The sequence below is a fragment of the Ranitomeya imitator genome, chromosome 9, assembly GCF_032444005.1.
Source record: "Ranitomeya imitator isolate aRanImi1 chromosome 9, aRanImi1.pri, whole genome shotgun sequence".
Taxonomy (NCBI): Eukaryota; Metazoa; Chordata; class Amphibia; order Anura; family Dendrobatidae; genus Ranitomeya; species Ranitomeya imitator.
In genome coordinates, this window is record NC_091290.1 from 124426104 (window position 1) to 124432149 (window position 6046).

Below are 6046 nucleotides of genomic sequence, written 5' to 3' on the forward strand. Positions count from 1 at the left end.
TTTGCACACAGACACACGGTCCGTGAAAACACGCTGACATGTGCAGAGACACATTGCTTTCAATGTGTCTACGTGAGTCAGTGTCTCCGGTACGTGAGGAAACTGTCACCTCACGTACCGGAGCCACTGACGTGTGAAACCGGCCTTAAGCCGTATGTGATGTCGTAAGACTAGGATTCTATTTGCTCTTCATGAGCTCAAAATGCCAACATTATACCAGGTTTTTAGTTAGTATTTTATCATTGACAAAAGGAACACCTTGAAAATGGTGATATTTTATCTCCGTAGTAGTGGGATCCTTCAAGCTGTCTGCTCTTCTCCTTGAAGTTTGATTGTTTATTCCTGTCCAATTATTGTGGATTTCATCTTCGGTTTCATAATGTCCATTTTGCGCGGTATTCAGGTTTAGGGTTTAAGCTAAAGTTTGGCTCAATGGTCAGTGTTGGAGTGATGCACGCCATTCTTAACCCCTTTCTGACCTCGGACCGGATAGTACGTCTGAGGTCAGAACCCCCGCTTTGATACGGGCTCCGGCGGTGAGCCCGCATCAAAGCCGGGACATGTCAGCTGTTTTGAACAGCTGACATGTGCCCGCAATAACGGCGGGTGAAATCACGATTCACCCGCCGCTATTAACTAGTTAAATGCCGCTGTCAAACGCAGACAGCGGCATTAAACCGGTGATTCTGGCCAACGGGCCGGAAATGAGCGCATCACCGCCCCCGTCACATGATCGGGGGTCAGCAATGCTTCTGCATAGTAAGCATAGAGGTCCTTGAGAACTCTATGGTTACGGATGCCGCTTTGCTGTGATCACCACCCTGTGGTCGGCGCGCATGGCAAGTCTGCATTTCAGCTACATAGCAGAGCCAATCGAGTTGTGCCTGCTTCTTGCCTCCCATAGAGGCTATTGAAGCATGGCAAAAGTTAAAAAAAAAGTTTAAAAAAAATGTGAAAAAAATAAAAAAAAGTACAAAAGTTTAAATCACCCCCCTTTCGCCACATTCAAAATAAAACAATAATAATAAAAAAAAAATTTAAAAATCAAACCTACACATACTTGGTATCGCCGCGTTCAGAATCGCCCGATCTATCAATAAAAAAAGATATTAACCTGATCGCTAAACAGCGTAGCTAGAAAAAAATTTGAAACGCCAGAAGTACGTTTTTTTGTTCTCCACGACATTACATTAAAATGCAATAACGGGCGATCAAAAGAACGTATCTGCACAAAAGTGGTATCAATAAAAAAGTCAGCTCGACATGCAAAAAATAAGCCCTCAACCAACCACAGATCCCAAAAAATAAAGACGCTACGGGTATCGGAAAATGGCGCAATTTTTTTTTTTTGGGGGGGGGGAATTTTTTTTTCACCACTTAGATAAAAGATAACCTAGACATGTTTGGTGTCTATGAACTCGTGATGACCTGGAGAATCATAACGGCAGGTCAGTTTTAGCATTTAGTGAACCTAGCAAAAAAGCCAATTTCACCGGACTTTTTTCCTGTTTTCTAGTACACGACATGGTAAAACCAATGATGTCGTTCAAAAGTACAACTCGTCCCGCAAAAAAAAATAAGCCCTCACATGGCCGTACTGACGGCAAAATAAAAAAGTTTATGGCTCTGGGAAGCATGGGAGAAAAAAAAAACGAACACGGAAAAACGGAAAATCCCAAGGTCATGAAGGGGTTAATGAATGGGGGCGCTCAAGTGAGACGCACCTAATGCAAAGTTGGCTGCAGGATGCGTTTTTTCCCCATAGACTAACATTAGCGACGCATTGCCACACGTCGCAACCATCGTGCGACGGTTGCGTCGTGTTGTGGCGGACCGTCGGAACGCAAAAAACGTTACATGTAAACTTTTTTTTGTCCGCCATTTCCGACCGCGCATGCGCGGCAGGAACACCGCCCCCTCCTCCCCGCAACTCACAATGGGGCAGCTGATGCGTTGTAATAATGCATCCGCTGCCCCCGTTGTGCTGCGTTGTCACAGGATGCGTCGGTACGTCGGCCCGACGCACTGCGACGGCGCCGACGCTAGTGTGAAAGTAGCCTTAAATGAATGCAGATAGCATGGCGGGGGCTGGGTGTTATACACCTGTGCCAATGGGGCTGAAGGAAAGACCTGAAATCAATTATTGAGAGGTGGGTCCCAATACTTGTGCCCATATAGTGTATGAGGAGTGGCACGTTCTGCTTGTCTACTGATTGCTCTATGTGTCTTGATTGTGGTGGGCATGGATGGTCATCCTGGTGGTAAGTGGATATATATATCTATATATCTATATATATATATATATATATTTATTAATTAGACTTATTTGTATTATTTTTTATTTTTAGGGTGCATTCACACTACATTGGAAAAATAACAGTAACTTATGTATGAACGTACGCTTCATTTCGCACTCTGATCCACAGTTACCGCTTCGTGCCCTTTAACTCCGGATGGTCTAGCGCTCCGATAAATGCTGATTATCTTCTGTAGATCCTGGACTTGTCTAGATATATTTCTCAATGCAATTGCATTAGTTCTCTGATCAAATAAGAAATCCCATGAAAGCCAGGAATGCAACAATAGATCCAGCGCTGGACCTGGGAAGGGTGAGCAGCGCTCTTTTATATTAAAACCTACTTCAGTCACCCTCCCCAGGTCCAGCACTAAGTCTGTAGCACTGATGGCCTGATGTCCTGCAGCGAGTAAAGCTTTTTTTTTTTAATTTTTTTTTATATAAAACGAAGTGCAGAAGCGGGGGTTTTCCATATCATGTCAGCATGATCTACCACCAGGTGGCGGTATCACCACATCGTTAAATGCATAACTTCTAAGGGTAGATTCGATAGCAGGTGCGCGGTGGTTAATGTTGCGTGGCCGAGAACTAATGGCAAAAATCCCCAATTTTCTGCTAATATTTGTGGTTTGGTAATTATCACTGCAATGTACAGTAAAGTACTTGAATTTTTTTTTTTTTTTTTTTTTTTTTTTTTCAACAATGCTTGTAATGGAGGGCGGCTGCGGGGAATCCTGTCAGCCATAGGGCTCATTCAGATGAGTCGACTTTCCATGTGCCAAATGGACCTTGCATGTATGGAGTAGGTTTCATGAATGATGGTAAAAAATAAAAAATAGAAAACATTTTTAAAAAAATGCAGCATGATCCATTTTTAATATCAGATTCGCCCATTAAACTCAATGGGTGCACTGAAAAAAAAAATAAAAAAAAATAGATGATGAATAATGAAATAGACCCTGGCAATACTAAAATAACTCGCAGGAAGTGTCGGCCCTCCTGGGTCTTGGCCTCCCGAATCACCTGAGCAGTAGACATGTTTGTTGAAACGGCCGCTGTCAAAGACTCCGGTGATGTCTGTGGCGGATCTGCTTTGTTGTTTCTCGTATTAATTATCTTACTGTAGTCATAAATGACTTTATTATAGACCGCAATGTACTCGTTAATAACCTTTCAGGAAGAGGCACAACGTGCTCTGTCTTTCCAGATGCGGTTCTTATTATTAAAGGTTCAATCCGGTGTTCGTAAATGGATAGAGCTTGTAAAAACAATCATTTCTGCATGTTTCTGTTTATTAAAATTTGCAACCAATCTTGAGATATTAACAGTTTTTGTTTACAACTCGTTGCCTAAGAAACCGACCACCGCTTCTGCTCAGCTTGTAAGCAGTGTGTTGAAGTTGGCAAAGATTGGAGTTAGGCGTGTAGTCCGTGGCTACGTATTAGTCGAGCACGCCGATGTCACTGATGGCAGATGAGCATCATTGTTTGCTCATCATCACTAGTCCCCACTAGTGATGAGCGAACGTGCTCAGGTGCTAACAGAGTGTCATCGGAGTGCTCGAAAAATATGTTCCAGTCCCTGAGTCTGTATGTCTCGTGGCTGCTTGATAGCCACAACACAAGCAGGGATTGTCTAGCAACCATGAGACATACAGATACGGAGTTTCGAACATATTAGTCGAGCACGCCGATGTCACTGATGGCAGATGAGCATCATTGTTTGCTCATCACTAGTCACCAGTAGTGATGAGCGAATGTGCTAGCGGAGTGTCTTCAGAGTGCTCGAAAAATATTTTCCAGTCCCCGCGTCTGCATGACTTGCGGCTGCTTGATAGCCACAACACAAGCAGGGATTGTCTAACAGCCGCGAGACATACAGATGCGGAAACACGAACATATTAATTGAGCACGCCGAAGTCACTGATGGCAGATGAGCATCATCGTTCGTTCATCACTAGTCACCGGTCCAGTAAGGGTGCCATCCATTGCCCAAAAAGCATCATAATCCCCATTCCTTTCCTACATTGCCATGGCCACTCAGCCCCATAAAGAAGACACTGAAAAGGAAGCAGTAGTCTAATACTTCATTGTATGGGTTGTTGTTGTTTCTCCGCAAATGTTCGATCAGCATAATCCAGGAAAACTCTTGTAAGAGACCCTATAATCGAAAGTAAGAGTGGACAGCCCATAGATTGGGGTCCATACACTGATCGATTTGCACGGACTTCTGCATGAGCCCTTCTGCCAGGTTCAGACAGTCCTATTGACAATCGGGCAAGTCCTAACCACAAACTGCAGACGTGATTGGCTCCGTGTGCTTGTCTGCAGGAGCTGCCTTTAGATTTAATACATCACCTTGAAAAATATTGATTTGCAAGTTGTTTTTTGTTTTTATCCCCAAAAGAGCGCTGGCTCCTGTAGAAAATCGTCTATGTGCACTGACTACAACCGGACCATGTGTGGTCCATGACGCACCCAGACTGATTATATACTCATCCCTTATGGACAATTTCTTTTTTTTTTCACCATTTTTCTCTTACATGATCTTGTCGATAATCCTAAATTAACCAATTCCTGGGCAGAAAAACATCTCCATACCATTTGTCACATGTAATGATGAATGGTGTCCTACTTTGAAGTCTTCTGTCTATTAAACTTCTTTGATCATCTTGAGTTCTTTTTTAGATTTTTAATTTTTTTTTTTGTGGTGGATTTGAGGAGCATTAGGCTTTAGCAGTCAATGCTTTTTGTTATGCTGCAATTTTCTGGTAAATCCCATTTTTGCCCGGTCTCTGAGGCTGCAGAGACCCATTGTTTGATTTTGATATTAATAAAAATATATAAATTATTCATACGGTATATGTTATGTAATAAGTGTACTCTGCGTGCCATAACCTCATTCTTGTCTGGTTTCACTTATGACATTGGTTATATGTTGCTAGCGTTTTACTGACAATTTTTTTTTTCTATTCTGGTGTCTTTCATGCAATTTTTATATGAATTAGTTGAAAAAAAACAAAATATTTATACATACGCTAATGGTTACCTTTTTTGAGTTAATAAAATTGAAATATTAAGTCTCCAATCTTCATTTCTAAATTCATTTTCCCATTCCCTGATATTTAATTTTTTTTTTCTGCTGGGACTTACCTGCTCAGTAATACAGGCTGGATGTGATGCCGCACAGCTGTTATCCTGCACTCATTTCCTCCTCCCATGTTTTCCTCCAGCCGGTTCTCTGCGCTCACCGAGACTAGTTACTTATCCATCTTTCCATTTTAGAGGTATGTATACAACCCTTTCCCCCTACCTGCCGATATCCCAAACACCGAGAGAAGGGAGAGGGGCTCTGACAGATTTTCAACATTTTTTTTTTTTTGCAAAGTATTCACTTTTTTTTTTTTTTTTCTCTTCTTGTATGAACGGTCTTTAGACTAACGAACAGCATCCAACAATGACTGGAAGTCGTCAAAAAAAAATACGGGTCAAAAAGCAAATTCCAAACTACCGTAATTTACTAGTCACTATTGAGACCAAACAAACAGGTTTTAATTAGTTCTAGTAAAAAAGTTTCTTATAATGGCTCTTCTGTGAACACCGCCTAGAAGGGCAACAGCTCGAATGTCGATCGTTCACAATCTAGTTTTGGTTTGTATCGTGGGAATACAAATGATAAGGTACGGTATATTCTAGAAATTCTAATTTTATTTAAATCTGTTTAACTCTTAAATTCTGAAGCTTGTGAATG